The sequence below is a fragment of the Lynx canadensis genome, chromosome A1 (genome assembly GCF_007474595.2).
Source record: "Lynx canadensis isolate LIC74 chromosome A1, mLynCan4.pri.v2, whole genome shotgun sequence".
Lineage (NCBI taxonomy): Eukaryota > Metazoa > Chordata > Mammalia > Carnivora > Felidae > Lynx > Lynx canadensis.
In genome coordinates, this window is record NC_044303.2 from 153,732,610 (window position 1) to 153,753,294 (window position 20,685).

At 39.1% G+C, this 20,685-nt stretch overlaps 1 protein-coding gene across 1 annotated transcript in view; it reads left to right on the top strand.

Annotated features, from left to right (window-relative positions):
* The window catches only part of ADGRV1 (adhesion G protein-coupled receptor V1), a 519,149-nt gene that overhangs the window by 484,642 nt on the left and 13,822 nt on the right, over positions 1–20,685 (top strand).

The window sequence follows — 20,685 nt, forward strand, 5'->3', positions numbered from 1 at the left end:
TATTCACAAATCATATTTTAGATTATTTCTGCAAAGATTTCAACAGATAGTCTTTCTTATCACTTATTCATGCAAAAGTATTTCATAAGTCAGTCACCATATCAGGTTCTAAGAGTACAATGGAGGACGAAACAGGATCAGTCCCAAACAGAGCACATAAAATATCACAGAGGCTACTTCTCCTGTGGGAGGCAGATTTTAACAAAATAATCACACAAAAATGCTAAAAACTATGATAAGTTCTACAAGAGAACAGTGTTGGGTGCTATGAAAGCATAAACAGAAGAAAAGCATGGAATTGGGGGGATTCCTGAGGAAGTAAGGTCAGAAGGCTGAGTAAGTGGTGCCAGTCTCAAGGGAAATTCTGCGTCGTTCTCCAGGCAGAGAGAGCCACATGTGAGGGAGCTCTTAGAAGCCTGCCTGGCCATCCTACCTGTGCAATACACAGTCATGGAATGATTGGAAAAATGAACATGCCAAGCCCTTGAGGTGGCGGACTTGAAATTAGGCTAGCGTAGCTGGATGTGGAAAATGCAAGCGGGGTGGCGGCAAAGAGCTTGGAAAAGTGGGTAGCATCCAGGTCTTGCAGAGGCCTATGAGACATTTTAGGATTGGGGCCTTTATCTTAGAAGAGGAGTAAACATTAAAGGGTTGTAAGCGGTGAAGTGGCAGCTTCTGTCACAGAGAATTATCGCAGGAGAGGGGGGAAGAGAGCAGAGGCGAACTGATACAGAGATTCTTGCCTCGGTGAAGATGTAAGGTCATGGTGACTGACTAGCGCTCAGTGGATTTGGAGAGAAGTCCAAGGTTCAAGAGGTATTTCAGAGGCAAAACTACCTACCCTTGCGGTGGACTAGATTGCAGGGTGGGGAGGAGGAGGGAGAGGGGGTCATCCCAGGTGTCCCATGCCTTTCTTGTGACTTCAGTATGTGTAAATGACCCACCTTACACAGCTTTGAGAAAGTTACTGAACCTCTCTGAAGAAAGGCTCGTGGGATACAGAACGATAACACCTACTTCATAGGATTGTTGAGAGGTTTGGACAACAATGTTTTCAAAGCCCCTAATATGTGCCTAGCACATTCAGAAGAGCAAGAGATAGAAATTACCTTTCCTTCTTTTTTTTTTTTTTTTTTTTGAGAAAGGGAGAGAGAGAGAGCACATACATACAAGTGGGAGAGGGGCAGAAGGAGAGAGAGATTCTCAAGGAGGCTCCACACCAGGCTCAATCCCACAACCAATCATGAGATCATGACCTGGGCCAACATCAAGAGTCAGACACTGTAGCTGCCCATACCTTTCCTTTTTTGTGTGCTCATTTTTGCATCTTCTATTTATGGGACTCTTGTATTTTGCATCTTATATTTCTGGGAATCCCATGAACTTTGTCTGATTTGCTACTATAATAAATGTTTTTATAATATTATTGTTATTATTATTTTTATTTTTAAGTAAACTCTACGCCCAGTGTGAGGCTTGAACTAATGACCCCAAGATCAAGAGTTGCATGCTTTACAAATGGAGCTGGCCAGGCACCGTAAAATGAGTATGTTTTTAATACAGTACTTATTTTAGGGGGTTCTTGGGTGGCTCAGTAGGTTAAGCATCTGACTTCGGCCCAGGTCATGATCTATAATTCATGAGTTCAAGCCCCATGTTGAGCTCTGCTCTGACAGCTCAGAGACTGGAACCTGCTTCGGATTCTGTGTCTCCTTCTCTCTCTCTGCCCCTCTCTAGCTTGTGCACAAGTGCACACACATACTCTCTCTCTCTCAAAAATAAATAAACATTTTGGGGAAAAAAAGTACTTATTTTATCAGGTTTTTGTACAGAGGTCAAGCCCATAATACAACTTATTAAGGATACATACTTTTTGGGGCCTGGGTGGTTCAGTCAGTTAAGCGTCCGACTTCGGCTCGGGTCATGATCTCACAGTCTGTGAGTTCGAGCCCTGCGTCAGGCTCTGTGCTGACAGCTCAGAGCCTGGTCCTGTTTCAAATTCTGTGTCTCCCTCTCTCTCTGCCCCTCCCCTGCTCATGCTCTGTCTCTGTCTCAAAAATAAATGTTTAAAAAAAAATTTAAAAAAAAAAAAGGATACGTACTTTTTGTCACTTTGGCAGGTAATGGTGTTCTGAGTCCAGATTCCAATGTTTGTGTGTGGGGATGGAGGTTCCCCATATCACCAACAAGCAATTCTCAGGACACCAGCTGGGTGCCCTGCCACTGAACTCAATTCTAGCACTATCTGCTGGAGATAACATTAGATTCTACAAGCTAAAGTTTCAGTCCTACAGGACTTCTCCCCACCACCCCAGTTCCAATAGTGGTCATAAGCCCAGGTTGTTACCTATACTCATGAGTGACTGGCTATAAATCAGAGGTCCCCAAGACCCCCTCCTTGGGGGACATCTGGGTGGCTCAGTCAGTTGAGCATCCAACTCTTGATCCCAGCTCAGGACCTAATCTTAGGGCTGTGAGTTCAAGCCCCACATTGGGTTCTGTACTGGGCTCCACCCTGGGGGTGAAGCCTATTAAAAAAAAAAAAAAAAAAAAGACCCCGTCCTGGGTTCGGTTAATCTGCTAAAGCAGCTCACAGAACTCAGAGAAACATTTTACTTACTGATGACTGGTTTATTATAAAAGGATATAACAGGAACAGCCAGACAGAAGGCATGCACTGGGCAAGGCAGGGGCAAGGGCACAGAGCCTCCATGCTCTCCCCAGGCTCTCCATTCTCCCCAAATCTCCATGTGTTCCCAACCTGGAAACTCTCTAAACCTAATCCTTTTGAGTTTCTATGGAAGCTTCATTACATGGGCATGACTGATTAAATCACTGTCTGCCAGAGATTAAATCAACTTCCAGCCCCTCTCCTCTCCCTAGAGGTCAGAGGTAGGACTCAAAGTTCCAAATGTCTAATCACAGGGTTGGCTCCACTGGCAGCTGGTCCCTATCCTTAGGTACTTTCTAAAAGTCGCCTCATGAACACAACAAAAGACACCTTTATTGCTCTCCTCACTAGAGGAAATGCCAAGGGCTTTCGGAGATTTGTGTCAGAAACTAGATGGAAGACCAAATCTATATTTCTTATTATAAATCACAATATCACAGGCAGTCAATCAGCTTGTAGCACCGAGAGGCTGCCCCTTTCCTAAAATGTAGTAACCATTAAGAAACCCAAATGCTCAGTATGCCACCGACTTCAACTTTGTATATTAAAGATTTAATAAAATGAAGAAGATCCAACTACCAATATTTCAATCCTATTAATTTCACACATATGCATAAAAAATGTAGAAAAGGGAAATTAATATGTAAACTACAGAGATAACAGTCCATAATTCTTTAGGGAAAAATGTAAGCAAGGGTAGAGAAAACTGTTGTACCCTTTAGAACATATCTGAAAGAAATGGCCTGCTGTTTCTGTGTCCAGACTTTATAATTATTGACAAATCATATAAAGGATCACGTCATCCTTTGCCATGTGGGGGAATACACAGATTCACCGTTAACCATACAGACATTTCCTCGTACAAATATAGAATGTTTCCTTATATTTTAAGATTATTTTTTTTCAAATATGCAATTTTGTTTCTTTGTCTTATAAATGCTACATTTTTCTTATAAAAATTACAACCTTGGTTAAAATAATGTTGTAAAGGGACACCTGGGTGGCTCAGTCCGTTAAGCGGTTAGGCATCCGACCTTGGCTCAGGTCATGATCTCATGGCTCAGGAGTTCGAGCCCGACGATGGGCTCTGTGCTGACAGCTCAGAGCCTGGAGCCTGCTTCACATTCTGTGTCTCCTCTCTATGCCCTTCCCCCATTCACACTGTCTGTCTGTCTGTCTGTCTCTCTCTCTCTCACTCAAATAAACATTAAAAAAAAGAATAATGTAAACTGTGCATTCTTTTATAAAGGTGGTAAGTTTAAAAAAAATTTTTTTAACGTTTATTTATTTTTGAGACAGAGAGAGACAGAGCATGAATGGGGGAGGGTCAGAGAGAGGGAGATACAGAATCTGAAACAGGCTCCAGGCTCTGAGCTGTCAGCACAGAGCCCAACGCGGGGCTTGAACTCACGGACCACGAGATCATGACCTGAGCTGAAGTTGGCCGCTTAACCGACTGAGCCACCCAGGCGCCCCTAAAGGTGGTAAATTTTAAAGTAAAAGGAAAAACCACAATCTGTATGAAAAATTTGCAAAACTACATAATGGAGACCAACATTTGGGGCTTGGGGTTTAGTTTGCTAATTTTATCAGATTTTTTTTTAGAATAGCTATTGCCTAAGATTTCAAACCAATAAAATAGTTAAATGTGTCATGCTTTTATATATACCCCCAAAGCTTTAAACACACACTCAGAGTTCAGCTTTTATTGTCTTTCCCATAACATGCCTTTCATCTCCTCCCACTATAGGTGGTGGTTGCTCCAACTTAACAGCCTATAAACATTTGTTATTACACACCCTCATACACTTACCTATGTGGGATGAGTCATGGAGCAGCTGCCTAAGAGCACCCCAATTCAAGTCTTCCAGAATTTCTGGGAAGATGTAGTAAGGAAATGGCATAGATGATTCCATTTTACTAATTTCTTAGTTAAGAGTAAGCCCTTAAGATGTAGAAGCTGTTCTTAAAGGTATTCTGATTTTGCTTGCCCTTATTTTTCTAGGTACCAGGTAATACAGGGGTTTTTTTGGACTTCATATATTCACTCATCTGCTCAACAAATATTTATGAAGAACTTGGTCTTTGCAGGGTACTGAGCTAGGCTCGTTTCAGTGAATAAATCCCGCTGTCTTGCTTTTTACAGTCTACAGTGTGATGTAGGAGACCAACTAGAAAGCTAGCCGTTATGATAGAGCATAACAAGTGCCACGCAGCAGGTGCACAGGCTGCGGTGATAATGTTGGGTTACCCAACCCAGTATGGGCTAGTGGGGTGTCCACAGAAGAATCTGTCCTGGAAGAAGCTGGTACTTGACTGATGAGTAGAGCTAGCCAGATCAGGGGAGCAAAAGAGCAGCAGAGGAAAAAGCAAGGCAAACCTGAGAGAAAAGCACAGCACATGTGGAGGAATGGAAGGAAAGTGCCTGGTGATTGAGTATGCCTGGAGTGTGCAGTCTCAGGCAGAGAGTGGTGACAGGCGAGGCTCAAGACACAGAAGGCTTTATTAGCCAAGTTACGAAATTTTATTCTGAACTCTGAAGGTATTGGGAACCACTGAAGCATTAACACCTCCCCCCACCATTTTGTGAAATGACTCCATAAAAAATAAACCCTGTCAGTGAAGAAACTGCTACTCATGCCTTAAGAAAGATAGTCAAGAGTTACATTTAGAGTCACACTTAAGGCAGAATAGCACCTTGGTTTGTATTCTCTATCAGTTCTGGGAAAGAAGTGGTTCTTAGCCATGTAAAATATTCAACTGCAAAGATCCTGCTTGGCCTTAAAATGTTATTTCTCTGAACACAACCTGGTGGCAGACCACCTCAACTGGTAGGAATGTGCTGTACAAAGAAATCAGCCAAGTTGAGGATGAGACTAACTTTGTGAAAATCCTTTTAACAATAAAAATAGGGGCGCCTGGGTGGCTCAGTTGGTTAAGCGCCCAACTTCTACTCAGGTCATGATCTCACAGTCTGTGAGTTCGAGCCCCACATGGGGCTCTGTGTTGACAGCTCAGAGCCTGGAGCCTGTTTCAGATTCTGTGTCTCCCTCTCTGGGCCTCCCCCACTCGTGCTCTGTCTCCCTCTGTCTTAAAAAAAATAAAAATAAAAATATCACCCTATATTTATAAAGCGTATGTATAGCTTAAAAATACACATCTTATATTTATTTGAGCCTCATATTGATCTATTGAGGTAACTGATATTGATATTGTTATTATACAGATGAAAAACTGAGGTTCATATAAATAAAGAATAGCTCAATATAATAGTATTTATAGCAAGCTGCCCAGCTACTTATACTAATTAGTATATAATTATACTTACTATATTAATATTATTTAGTAGAGATTCAGTTCCAAGATATCCGACTTTAAATCCCATTCTTCACAAAAGAATGATTATAAGCAGTAAAGAGAATTAAGTTTAGGGCTATACTAAAATCTTTGTTTAGATTTTTTTTTGTTAAATTATCAGTCACAAGAATTGAACACTCTACTTCCTTAAATAGTAGAAGATAATAATGTATGTCCTTGGACTCCAAATATAAAACAATATAATACTTGTTTGCTATTTTTTGTGTTTGTTTGGGCTAAGGAAAAGAAATACTCTATTCAAAATGTTCTTTTTTTAAAAATAAAAGGAAAAGAATATTGACTTGAGGTTCTGGTAATTAAAAGAAGCACTACTAGAAAGTTTATCTTTCACTACTATAACATGTTTAACATTTCTGAAGAATTGGCTGTGGAGTAAATACATGAAACGAAATCTTTTTTTCCCTTTGAGTTCACTCACAAGACAGATAATACACGCTCACATACGAAACTTGGTATTGCAAAGTTGAAAAATTCTGTCAAGAAAGACGTTGGAGAGTGTGGACCTACATCATAGCTTAATTTTATTTACATACTTCATACTTTTAACTCTAAGTTCTCTGAAGCAGGTACTACATCTTTTACTACATCTTTTACTGACTGGGTGGCTCAGTCAGTTAAGCATCCAACTTTTGATTTTGGGTCATCATGATCTCATGGTTCATGAGTTTGAGCCCCACATCAGGCTCTGTACTGACAGTGTGGGACCTACTTGGGATTGTCTCTCTCTCCCTCTGTCTCTGCCCATCTCTGCCCTGCTGTCTCTCAAATAAATAAATACAGTATGTATATTTCTCGTATGAATCACAGAATTTCCCATGCATTGGACAGTGAAAAACTTCTAAAAGAGTGCTATACAACATTATTTGGTTGAAGAAAGATAAAATATTTGGAAGAGCATCCCCAGCTTTCAGTAAGACCAGTCACTGGACCCATCTTCTGCTTCACTCAGTTCCCATTAGGCAGTGATCTGAGCTGTGGACATGAAGTTCTCTTGGAGAGAGGACTGAGCCTGTCTGCTCAACTGCCTGCGTGGAAACTACAGTGCCCTCCTAGATGGACGCTCAGCTATTCCGTATTCACTCAGTGAAGGAATAAAAGATGGTTCGGAAAGAATTTAAATTGCAGACCATCCTCATGTCAAGAAGGCTGGCTGGAATCTGGGTTTTATATTAGGATATACCCAGTAGCTCTTCTGTGTCAAATAGGATAGCTTTGACAATGCTGGGCCCTTATTGAGCCCTAGCTAGCCCTGCTAAACTGCCATGGAATGCATTGTCATTGACCCTTGAGTGAAAGGGGGTGATGTTAATAAAAATGCCAAGACAAGAGGCTAAACTAGGAATCCCAAGCAAGCCAGGATTGTCCCAGGCAGACCAGGATCTCAGGTTACCCTAGCAATTGCCCAACTATAAATCCCATCTTCAGCTTAAAAAAAAAAAAAATGCTTACACATGAAAACATGTCCTTACATAATTAACGGGTTGGAGAAAATAAACCCTCTGTAGAAACTGTAGTTTTAAGAAAGTTCCTATCCAAGATAGAGTGGTTATTTCTGAGTGTTAGGATTTGGTGTAAATTTTGGAGGTTTTTTGGCTTCTCTGTATTTTTTTCCCTTTCTTCTTTCCCCTCAGCAATAAATGTTAACAATGAATTAGGGCTGCTTTATATTTTTGTCCTTTAATGTTTTTCTATTTATTTATTCATTTACTTATTTATTTATCTTTGAGAGAGTCAGAGACAGAGCATGGCAGACAGAGGCAGAGACAGAGGCAGAAAGAGAGGGAGACACAGAATCTGAAGGAGGCTCCAGGCTCTGAGCTGTCAGCAGAGAGCTGTATGTGGGGCTCAAACTTAACAAGCAGCAAGATCATGACCTGAGCTGAAGTCAGACGCTTAACCAACTGAGCCACCCCGATGCCCCTATTCTTGCCCTTTAAAATTAAAATATCCGGGGCACCTGGGTGGCGCAGTCGGTTAAGCGTCCGACTTCAGCCAGGTCACGATCTCGCGGTCTGTGAGTTCGAGCCCCGCGTCAGGCTCTGGGCTGATGGCTCAGAGCCTGGAGCCTGTTTCCGATTCTGTGTCTCCCTCTCTCTCTGCCCCTCCCCTGTTCATGCTCTGTCTCTCTCTGTCCCAAAAATAAATAAACGTTGAAAAAAAAATTAAAATTAAAATATCCATAGAACTTTTTTAGAATTTTGATAGTAAATCAAATATTTCACGGAGCATTCCTGGAGAAACTTTAGTGTCCTTCTCGGATCAGAAAAATTATAACAAAAAGATATTAAATGATTTGTCCTTACTAAGTAGCTCTTTAATCATCAGACACAAGAGTATTTGAAAATCGTAACAAAGAATATTTCACAATATATATTCTGGTTCATAATATCTGGAATTATTTCTGATTTCTGTTTAGATGCTATATTACCTTAAATCTATAAATGTGAAAATTTCCAGAAGTGTGATACCTTAAAGAATTTTTATATGCTGGTGAGAGGTCCCAGAATTTGCCAGTTTTGCCAGTTGTAGTTGGAAAGCTATTCCTGTCTCCTCAGTGCATGATTTACACCTGTGTGTCTCAGTAAAGCAAAACATAGGATGTTGAGTTCCACATTTCTATAAAAGTCTACAAAAACTATGTCATTATTTTGAAATTGATTCACCTGATTCACCTGTTTCTAAAACAAGGCCATTTAGATTATCTTTGATATTTGATTAACCATGTCGTGATGACGAATTTCTTAAAAGTTTACTAGATTTTTTTTTTCCTTTTTAAAAGGAATATAACAAGGGGCACCTGGGTGGCTCAATCGGTCAAGCATTAGACTCTTAGTTTTAGCTCAGGTCATGATGTCATGGTTTCATGAGTTTGAGCCCTGCATCGGGCTTTACACTGATGGTGTGGATCCTGCTTAGGATTCTCTCTCTTTCCCTCTCTCTCTGCCCCTCCCCTGCTCACACACACTCTCTCTCTCTCAAAAATAAATAAGTAAACTTAAAAAAAATTTTTTAATTAAAAAAAAAGGCAGTATAACGAGTTGGAACCTTGGGAGCCCGGCAACCTTTGAGAGGCCCCTCTGGCATCCCCCTGGTGCCAGGGCTTTGCCTGAGCCTCTGCCTTAACCACTAGGCAGCTTTTTAACCACCCTGGAGCCCTTGCCCAAACTGTGGACCAAATGGAAACAATAAAGGTTGTTGTAGCAAAAAAAAAAAAAAAAAAGCAATATAAAAGATTTAGAAGTCCACTAGTTACGTGTTTGGCTGACCATCTGCTTCCAGCAACTTGTGGAACAGGAATAAGTCAGGAACACAAAAATTGGGCATCTCCGGAAGGGACCTTTGTGTCAGAGAAGATGTAAAATTGACAGGAAGGCACACCTACATTAATCCATCATGGTAGAAAATGTATTGAACATTCATTCAGTATCTTCAGATGGAATACATGATTTAGTTTTCAGTTTAAAGGAATTGGCCTCTGTGCTGTATAGTCTTTTGCTCTAAATAAGAATAATAATGAATGAAGTAGGTGGGGGGAGGGGAATCACTCCCATCCAGTTTCACATATACTTAACAAACTAGCTGATACCATTTCAAGAATCCAGTGATTCCCTATCCTCAGGGTACTTTTTCTGGACAGCACTATATATTGTATATATTTCAGTCTGTTCTCACTATTCTTTTTTGTCATTGTTTCCCCCAGAGATGTTAGTTATACCTGAAATAAACAAGTGCCTCTTTTTGCTTCTTCTTGATGTCTTTTTTTGACAATGTGGACCACCTCACTCTTCTGGAACAGAATCTTCTCTTGGCTTCCCTCGGTATAGTTAGTTGTAGCTGTCCTCCTCCCTGACCTATCAGTTGTTTGTTTATTTCACTGGTTTCTCTTCCTGTTAATGTCCTCCTGCTGTTTATAATCCTGAGCACTCAGCCATTTTCTCTTTACCGTGTCTTCCTTAAAAGAATCCTATAACGATGTTGCTTCTGCTTTTACTACTGCACAGCTTTTTCCACACTTATGCCTCTAACCTTGCCTTCTCTCCTGATCTCCAGTCTAGTACTTAAAATAATCTTACATGTTTTCACTTCTACGTATGTGATGTTTAACTTAGTTTCCACAGTAAAGTGATTCCTTCCCCTGTTTTTATTGGCACTGGGTTTTCCCAGTTTTCCCCCTTTTCATCATTATCAACACAATTCTTTGTTCGACTACCACTGTCCAAACAATTGAGCTTAATCTATAGAATGGTTAACCAATCTCTGAATGCTAGATTCTTAAATCCTTCAAAAAGACTTTTTAAAGGATGTTGACAAGAGCCATGTTTAAAAGTACTAGTAGGGGCGCCTGGGTGGCGCAGTCGGTTAAGCGTCCGACTTCAGCCAGGTCACGATCTCTCGGTCCGTGAGTACGAGCCCCGCGTCAGGCTCTGGGCTGATGGCTCAGAGCCTGGAGCCTGTTTCCGATTCTGTGTCTCCCTCTCTCTCTGACCCTCCCCCGTTCATGCTCTGTCTCTCTCTGTCCCAAAAAAAATAAATAAACGTTGAAAAAATAAATAAATAAAAGTACTAGTAAAGAATGGGTTTTACATTTATATATGTTGGAGAAAAAATAGAAAAGAGAATATTTTGTGACATGTGGAAATGGTATAAAATTAAAATTTTCAGATTGTTTTTGACAAAGACTGTTATGTCCTAAGTCTAAAATGTTTACTATGTGATTCTTCTCAGAAAAAGTTTGCTGACCCTTGGTTTAAAAGATTAGTTTCCAATTTGTTAAAACAACAAATTCAAAACTCTGGTTTGTCCTCAAGCTTTTAAAAAGCAAGGTGGTTACACACCCATGAAACCACAATCATTTCCATCACCCCAGAAGATTCCTAGGCCCACCTGCAGAACATCTCTCCCTCCTGGCAACCACTGGTCTGTTTTCTGTCTCTCTATATAAATTTGTATGTTCTAGGATTTTGTGTCAATAGAGTGTGTACTCATTTGTGTCTGGCTTTTTTTACCCAGCATATTGATTTTGAGATTCATTGATGTTGTTATGTGTATCAATAGTTTTTTTTTTTCTATGTTTATTTATTTTTGAGAGAGAGAGCAAGTGGGGAGGGGGAAACAGAGAGGAAAGAGAGAATCCCAAGCAAACTCTGTGCTGTCAGTGCAGAGCCCAGCTTGGAGCTCATTCCCACAAACCGTGGGCTGAGCTGAAATCAAGAGACAGAATGCTTAACTGACTGAGCCACCCAGGCGCCCCAGTAGTTTGTTCCTTTTTTTTTTTTGAGGTTTTTTTTTTTTTGAGGTTTATTGTATAATAATTGACAAATAAGATTGTAAGATACCTATAGTGTATATCATGGCAGTTTGATATACATATACACATCAGCAGTGGGCCATTTTGACTCATGTCCGTAGTTGGCTGGACACTTTGCAAACTTTTTACCGTTAGACAAAACTAAAAGCAAACTTTTGAATAATCTTTTCTGCATAGAAAAACCAACCAGAGAGCATAAAGACAATTTACTAATTATTTTGTTACTGTTGTTGTTATTATTATTCATATTATTTCCATGTGCAAACTTTGAGTATTTCCAGTGCCTGTGGCAGAGGTTTCTCAGAATAAACCAAAAATAGGTTCAAATTATATTCTTAAAGAGTATTTATAGATATAACAAGATTTAAATAAATAATCATGGTGCAGTTTGGTATTTTTATCATCTTAATTTAAAAAATATGTTTTACATTCAAAATTTCTTCCAACCGGATTCTCTTCACCTCTTCTTATTAAAACCATAAAAAAATTATTCTGATTCCAAACCTCCTCTACATTATTTAGTTCCATCTCTCTACTATTATGACCACCTCTAGCCTTCTCTATCCCTCAGTCCTACCACCCAATTCAATCTGTACTTCTGAAATTTTTCTAATCTGGGGGCTCTCAAAGCAGGGAGTTACTGGGGTCAGGGATTTGTGTTCTTATAACAACACACACACACATAAACACACACACACACACACACACACACACACACCTTAATTTTTCTTCTGTCTTGGCAGAAATAGTCTGGCTCCTGATAAGTAATATGACTGATAAGTGTTCCATGCTTTGAAACTTAACAGAAGCATGATGAACAATAAGAGTGTCAGAGATGAACCTTCTTCTTTAGAAGAAGGTTCAAGAGGGGCGCCTGGGCGGCGCAGTCGGTTAAGCGTCCGACTTCAGCCAGGTCACGATCTCGCGGTCCGTGAGTTCGAGCCCCACGTCAGGCTCTGGGCTGATGGCTCAGAGCCTGGAGCCTGTTTCCGATTCTGTGTCTCCCTCTCTCTCTGACCCTCTCCCGTTCATGCTCTGTCTCTCTCTGTCCCAAAAAAAATAAATAAACGTTGAAAAAAAAAAAAAAAAAAAAAAGACGGTTCAAGAGAAAAGGCTGAAGGAACAGGGATCATGTCTGGAGATAAGATTGCTGAGGCAAAAACTAATAATTGTCTTTTGTTTCATGAATATTTATCACAAAGAAACCTGACCAATGTTTCTTGTGTCCATTAAGTGACATGCAGGGAAATACGTCCTTAAACTGTAGGTAGAAACTTTGCCTGAAAACATAATCTTGTCTGTACTCTAGATATATATGGTAAAAAGCATATAGAATTGTTATTCCTGGGGCGCCAGGGTGGCTCAGTCGGTTGAGCGTCCGACTTTGGCCCAGGTCCTGATCTCAGAGTTTGTTGGCTCAAGCCCCGCATCCGGCTCTGTGCTGACAGCTCAGAGCCTGGAGCCTGCTTCTGATTCTTTGACTCCCTCTTTCTCTGAGCCTCCCCCACTCACGATCTGACTCTGTCTCTCAAAAACAAATTAAAATGTTAAAAAAAAGAAAGAAAGAAACTTGTTTTTTTAAGAAAAGAATTGTTATTCCTAAGAATTACAAAATTTAGAACAGACATCTTTCTGGGCACCTCAGTAGCTTAGTTGGTTGTGCGTCCAGCTTTGGCTCATGTCATGATCTTGTGGTTCATGAGTTCAAGATCCACATCAGGCTCACTGCTGTCAGCGCAGAGCTCGCTTCAGATCCTCTGTCCCCCTCTCTCTGCCCCTCGCTGCTTGTGCTCTCTCAAAAATAAATTTAAAACATGAAAAAAAAGAACAGTCATCTTTCCAAGTCCAAACCTTGAAAGTGAAGGCCTGCTAACCAATATTTTAGTCATAGACATGTGTGAAGTCAACAAACTAAGCCAACTGAAAATGTATTGACTCTACTAGTTCTGAATAGATAATGTCCCTTAAAATAGTAAGAAATTTTAGAACCTAACGTAACCCATGGTGAACACTAGGTCATTGCCTATCCCATCCAAATAATTTGTAAAAACATTCAGGTAATAAATATTCCCGTAGACTTCTAAGTATTTCAATTGTGTTGACTAACCAATGTCCATCAAGATGAACTTGCTTGTTTCCTTTCTCTGTATATTTAATGCACACATCAGATTGTAGATTCTTATTATAAATAACATCAGCAAAAGCCACTGAAACTGAAAGAAAAGAAGAGATAAATAAGAGGCTAGGAACGATGCAATTCCTACTTATCTCATACCTAAAACAATGTACAAATGCACAAATACTGGATTTATCTTTTCAGTGCTGTCACTGGCATGAAATCCATTGTCTTTGCTGCCAAGTCACTAGCGATACGAAACAGCAGTAGGTCTGCAGCCCACGAGTATGCGAAGGCAGAAACAAGAGATCAACAGAGACTTTTCAGGGTTGTCTGCCAAGGGAAGAGCAAAAGCAGAAAGCTGTGAAGTCCTTTGAGAGGAAGTGGCCGCAAGAAGCAGCAGCAGTAATATACAAACCAGCCCCAGCAGAGAAGCCAGAGACAGCCAGAAAGTCACCTGGGAGCTAAGCACCAAGCAAGCCCACCACCAGAGGGGCACCAGCCCAAAAAAGCAGAGACCCAGCCAGGAGTGGATGCTTGCTTCTCCCATGAGGGAGTCTTGGCAATGTAACTAACATGTGAAATGGAAAGACCAAACCAAAACAAAATTTTATTGAGCGTCTACCAGATCACTTAACTATAGTGAGAGAAACAGAGGACTAAAATCAACATATGCCTCAGACCCACGTTTGTCCCCACCTCCATCCCACTCTCACCCCTGCTGATATTTAAAAACCATAATCTCTTCACAAATATTTCTTAAGCTCCTTTTGTGTGCCAGGGTCCATGCTGCAAATTTAAAGTATAATGGTGAACTGGACATAGTCTCTTGCTTTCTAGGAGGGTAAAGTTTAATGGAAGATACTCTTTTTTTTTTTTTTAATCACAAATTTGTGATTTTTTTCAGCTGAAAACTGAATTTTAATGAAGATTTCATTTCTCGAATTCCCTTGTCCTGCATCATTTTGTGCACTTAGACTATCTAAAAGATAACTGGTTTTATATAGGCCATTTGTTTTTTTTTGTTTTTTTTTAATTTTTTTTTTCAACGTTTATTTATTTTTGGGACAGAGAGAGACAGAGCATGAACGGGGGAGGGTCAGAGAGGGAGACACAGAATCGGAAACAGGCTCCAGGCTCCGAGCCATCAGCCCAGAGCCTGACGCGGGGCTCGAACTCACGAACCGCGAGATCGTGACCTGGCTGAAGTCGGACGCTTAACCGACTGCGCCACCCAGGCGCCCCTATATAGGCCATTTGTAAAGCCTCCACAAAAATGTGGAGATTTTGAAATTGCACATTTTCCCTGTGGCTCCAAAAACATTATACCTATTATTTTAATATCTCTATGTTTCAGTTTCTAAAATGTGGAAAAGAAAAACAAAAAATTATCCACATGTCCATGTTCCCATTATATACAATTCATCTGTATTAACCCATTATATAGAATTGATCTTTGTTAATATACTGACAAATTTGCTTGTAGTTAAAAAAATTACTATTTGGAAAAAATGGTAAATATTTACTATAAAGAATTGAAACAGAATAAAAGCATAAAGATTAAAAAGTTTTTTTAAAGTAATCTCTACAGCCAACATGAAGTTCAAACTCATGACCGCAAGATCAAGAGTCACCTGCTCTTACTTTATGAGCCACACAGGCACCCCAAGGTTAAAAACCTTTAAAATGACTTCAAAAATAATCCTCATTAACATTAGGTGACCATAACAGAAACAGTGGTGGCCAGGAATTTTCAAAATTCTATACCAAAAAACACAAATCCAAAAAGCTTAAGAGAACCACCAACAAAGAAAATTATACCCAGGTATGTCACAGACTCTTGAAAGTCTAAATAGAAAATCATGGGGACAGCTTGGGGAAGTAAAGGGAACATCGCATACAAAAAAAAAGAAAAAGGTAAAAACAAACACTATTCTCATCAGAAACCTTGGAAACCAGAAGACAGTATAATGGTATCTTCAAAGTCCCCAGACAAACAAAAAACCTGTTAACCTAGAATTCCGTATCTGGTGGAAATAGTCCCCTAAAATGATAATGCAGGGTGCCTGGGTGGCTCCATCAGTTAAGCGTCCAACTTCAGCTCAGATCATGATCTCACAGTTCGTGAGTTAGAGCCCCACGTCGGGCTCAGAGCCTAGAGCCTGCTTCGGATTCTGTGTCTCCCTCTCTCTCTGCCCCTCCCCCATTCACACTCTTTGTGTCTCTCTCTCTCTCTGTCTCTCAAATATAAAATAAAACATTAAAAATAATAATAATGAAGATGGAATAAAGACATTTTCAGGCAGACAAAAGTTGAAAGAATTTATTTCTAACATATCTGAACTCTAAGAAATGCTAAAAAGTTCTGCAGGCTAGAAGGAAAGGGAAGTGATACGGGCAAATCCTGTTCCAAAGAAAGGAATGAAGAGCACCAGAAAGAGCAAATGAGGCATTAAAAACAAAGGATCATTTTTAAAATCATTCCCACTTTATACGTACATATGTCATTAAGTCTCTTTGAATACCATTGGCTATTTAAAAATAAAAGTAACATTAAGTGCACATCATTCTAGACACCTTTTTTGGAATACTAAATACGATTGGATGTCTAATTACAAGTAAATTTTAAATTATGTGACCATATTGTATTTGCTGTAATATACAAAACTAAATTTATTTGAAAATTTAATTAGAAAAACTAAAATGGAAGAGGAGTAATTGTTGAATTTCAAAAAATTGTTCTATACCGCAAATATAGATATACTAGGTAGGGGTGCCTGGCTGGATCCTTTGGAGGAACATGTGACTCTTGATCTAAGGGTTGTGAGTTCAAGCCCCAAGTTGGGGCATAGAGCTTACTTTAAGAAAAAAGAAGACAAGAAATTATAAATACATTAAAGGATTAGAGGGATGCCTGGGTGGCTCTGTCAGTTAAGCATCTGACTCTTGATTTTGGCTCAGATCGTGATCTATCGGTTTGTTGGATTGAGCCCAAGTCAAGCTCTGCACCAACAGTGCAGAACCTGCTTAGGATTCTCTCTCTTCTCTCTCTCTGTGCCCCTACCCCAGCTCTTTCACTCTTTCTATCTCAAAATTAAAAATAAATTTTTTTTAATGATTAGAATCACTGTTTTTTATTACCTAGGTATTTCAGTTTTATAGTATTGATTGACTACATGCTGTAAAAGATGGAATCATGAATAATCATGTCTCCCATCTCCTCTATCCCAACCTTAGGAACTTTCTTAGTTAATATTATCTTTTTAGGTTGTCTAGACTTAACTTTTTCATTTGACTCTCTAATTCTCATAATTTTGTTCAGTATTGGTTTTATATCTAAATGCATAGATATATGGGTCTTTTTACATGATCCTTTTTTTTTTTTTTCAAGTTTATTTTAGAGAGAGGGAGAGAGAATCCTATGCAGGCTCCAGACTGCTAGGTCGGAGCCCAACACAGGGCTCAAAGCCACCAACCATGAGATCAAGAGTTAGATACCCAACTGACTGAGCCACCCAGGCACCCCACATGATCCTTTTGCCATCTTTGTACTGAATTCTGTTTTTTCTTCTGTACGGGCAATTCATCTCTTTATTGGTTATATTTTATTATCATCTAGTTTGGGTTACCTCCACCCAAGAGGATACATGGATGTTGCATTCCCAGCATATTTTTTTAATGGTTGATAATTTCAAATGCTCTATTGGCTGAGTATAATATTCTTGGACCACTTTTTCCCCTCAGAACTTAATAGATATTGTTCCATTGTCTTTTAGCACTACTAGTTGATGTAAAGAAGTCTGAGGAAAGCCTAAAATTTACCACTTAGTCACAGATTGGCTTTTTTTTCTGCTTGAATATCTTAAAGTTTAAAACTTAGTAAGGCTATGATTTGGTATTAAGGAATCTGTATCAAAATTTCCCTGGTACAATCTGAAGGTTCAGTTATTTTTTTCTTTTACAAGAAATTATTATTATATTAATATTATGTCTTTTTATTCATCTTCAGTTATCATTCTTTGGATTCCCCTTTTCAAGTATAGCAATGAACAATTCTTGAGTATTTTTTTCCCTATTAGCTTCTGTAATTCCTTTAATCTTTGTCTTTTTCATCTTAGTTCACTGGACTTTATATTAGCAAAATCTCCTTTATTTTCAAACTCTCTGAATCATAGTGCCAACTACTAACAGCATAGTAGTTCAACTTTTGTGGTTACAGTGAGATGTGCGGTGTCTGTAAGACCAATTTCTCATTACCTGTGGAACTCTAGCTTTTTATTCCTCAAATATTTAAGTGCTGGGACCTCTATAAACTTTACATTTTAGTGTCTAGACATTTAATTCTTTGTGTTTTAATGGCAGGCTAGGCACTATCACCTGCATATTTTTATCATGTATCATTGGCCAAAACTCTTTGCCAGAAACTGAAATAAATATTAGAAGTAGAGGTTGTGTGGAGTCAGTATGTCAGGTTGCTGAACACATTTAGCTCAGTATCTGTGAGAGCTCTTTTTGGATGGGTGTGTTAATGTTCACTGGTGGAGGACACAGTGTAAGGTCTGTCACACTTTGTGTGGAACGTGGAAAAAATAGTGAGCTGATGTTTCGCTTTATTTAGAACCGATTTAAAATTAAAGAAATGGGGGGCGCCTGGGTGGCGCAGTCGGTTAAGCGTCCGACTTCAGCCAGGTCACGATCTCGCGGTCCGTGAGTTCGAGCCCCGCGTCGGGATCTGGGCTGATGGCTCAGAGCCTGGAGCCTGTTTCTGATTCTGTGTCTCCCTCTCTCTCTGCCCCTCCCCCCGTTCATGCTCTGTCTCTCTCTGTCCCCCAAAAAAATAAATAAACGTTGAAAAAAAAATTTTTTTTTAAAAATTAAAGAAATGGGACTGGGCAGCTATTTTTAAATGGGCTCATTGAATGCATTTGGTTTTTTCACCACTTTTTTATAACCTGAAGGAATTATGGGAAGGGCGAGGCAGAGACAAAGGGAATTGCCGACGGTGACAGCTTGCATGCAGTTACGGTTTGAATACCTGGATTCTACCCTCTTCTGAGATCTTTTTACAAGTCCTGCCAAGATTAACTGCTCCTGTTTGAAGGCTGTATTGTAGTCCTCAGAGGGAGGCACTTTCAGATTGAAGATGAGTTCTCCAAATCAGCACAAAGCCCTAAGACTTCACTTTCTTCAGGAGCAGGCAGCTTAATCAACTTGCTGTTTTACCCGGTTCTCCATCTTCCTCTCGGGAAGATCTGTCAAATAGCAAAGTTGATTCTTTCCCACCTTAATGGAACTGATAGATATCACTGAATTAAGCAGCCACATCTCCTGTACTTATTTTCCTCTTTGATCATATTAGGAGAATCTTTTAACTCCTTTAGACATTATGGTCTGTTTGTGTCTCACTGAATGTTTGCCAATAAGTTTAAATGCCTAAATCAAAAAAATAAAATAAAATAAAAAATTGGCCATAGTAGGTATGTTTCATCCAGATACAATCTAACTAAAGACTTTGAAAACATTTTTCATCATTGTAGTAGGAGATCCAACAAAATTATCAAAATAGCAAATGCGCAGAAAGAATTCCCTTCTGTCACCCTTCCCTGAGTAAAGCATAGGAACAACAGGTGGATGGATTATATAGGTCTTGTTTCTAAAAGAGTTAACCTATTACTTTGTAAGATATTGTCTCTGTGAGCAACTTGAGAGTAGGAATCTGATGTTTTCTCCTTGCATCTCAGTGCCTGACCGTGCACATATAGTGGGTGGTCAGCATTTTGGATTGAACACTTGAGATTCTAGATTCTCTGTTACATTATTTTACAGACCAGCATATAAGGGAGAGCCTGGGATTGAAACATGCAGTGTTTGGGAAAGGAACTTGTTTTTACTCTGAGGTCAGAAATCTCCATGGCTGAGTACTTTAGATAAAGAAGCTCCCTTTTCTGTATTTGCCCAGCCTGGGCCGGACCCAGGCAAATGTCACACGATCTACATTTAAACATTCTTTCCTTTTCTAAAATGTTTATGTTTCCTGGGGGTACATCTAAAAGATTCAAAGTATTAGCTGTATATGTATTCTTTTAAGAAAAAGAAAAAAAAACATATGTAATTTTCACATGCAAGTTATTTTCAGCAGGCAGTTCCTTTCCTGAAGCACAAAAGGCTAGATATAAAAACAAACAAGAGAGAATGTGCTGTTTTAACAAATGGGTCCTTAGAGATGGATTTTAAAACATGGTTTTTGTTTCCTGATCTAGCTTTTACCCTATCACTTCGCAACACTTAGAGAAATCCTGAAATAAATCAGAGACATTCTCACAGTTTTTAAGGCTGACAGTTTAATTTTTTTCCTGTTTTGTCTATTGCTGTGGCCAATTTAATTAGGTCATACCCATGTGAAAAATTACTTGTTCAAGAAAAATTTTGGACGTGTGTGTGTGTTTTCAGGAAGATTTATTTCTGCTAACGTTTATATCATCATTTGCACGTGAAACTAATTCACTTACCTACATAACTTAAAATACTAATGTTGCTCAAAAACAAACAAAACAACCCTAATTCAAAAGGAAACATGTTTCTGTTAGTAACTTTATATTGTGGTTAAGGTAATTATACTTAAAAATATTTTTAGCAGGTGAACCACTGATTTTAAAACATATCTGTTAATTATACAGATTGGATACCAACTCTGGAAGGGGGAGAAAGACCTAATTTATGGCAGTATTCTAGAAATGGCAACATAGCTCACATGCTAGCATGCCCATCATGCAGACTGTTTTCGAATTTCATTTTATTAAAAATTCATTGTCATTCTTATGCCTTGAGTATTTTCTAACAGACACTTTGCTATTTATACCAGCAGATACAAGTTTCAAGCCCACAAGTATATTATTTGCATTATTGCTTCCATACTCCTAGAAATGTCATGAACCATGTGAGAATGCAAGCTTCACAAAACGAAGAAACTTACTCATATTTCATGAACAATGTTAACATTAACTCCTTTTCTTCTTTAATAAGCTTGCTTTCATTTTTGTGGATTAATGTAAGAATTTTCATAACTAAGGAGATTCTAATTTGCTTCCAAAACTTAAACACCAAGATTAACAGATACAAAAGCCACAATTTAACATATTTTATTGGCCGAGAATAAAGGTCAAAATTACCAAGCATTATAGAAGCACCATTAGAAGTATACAGTAGATCCCT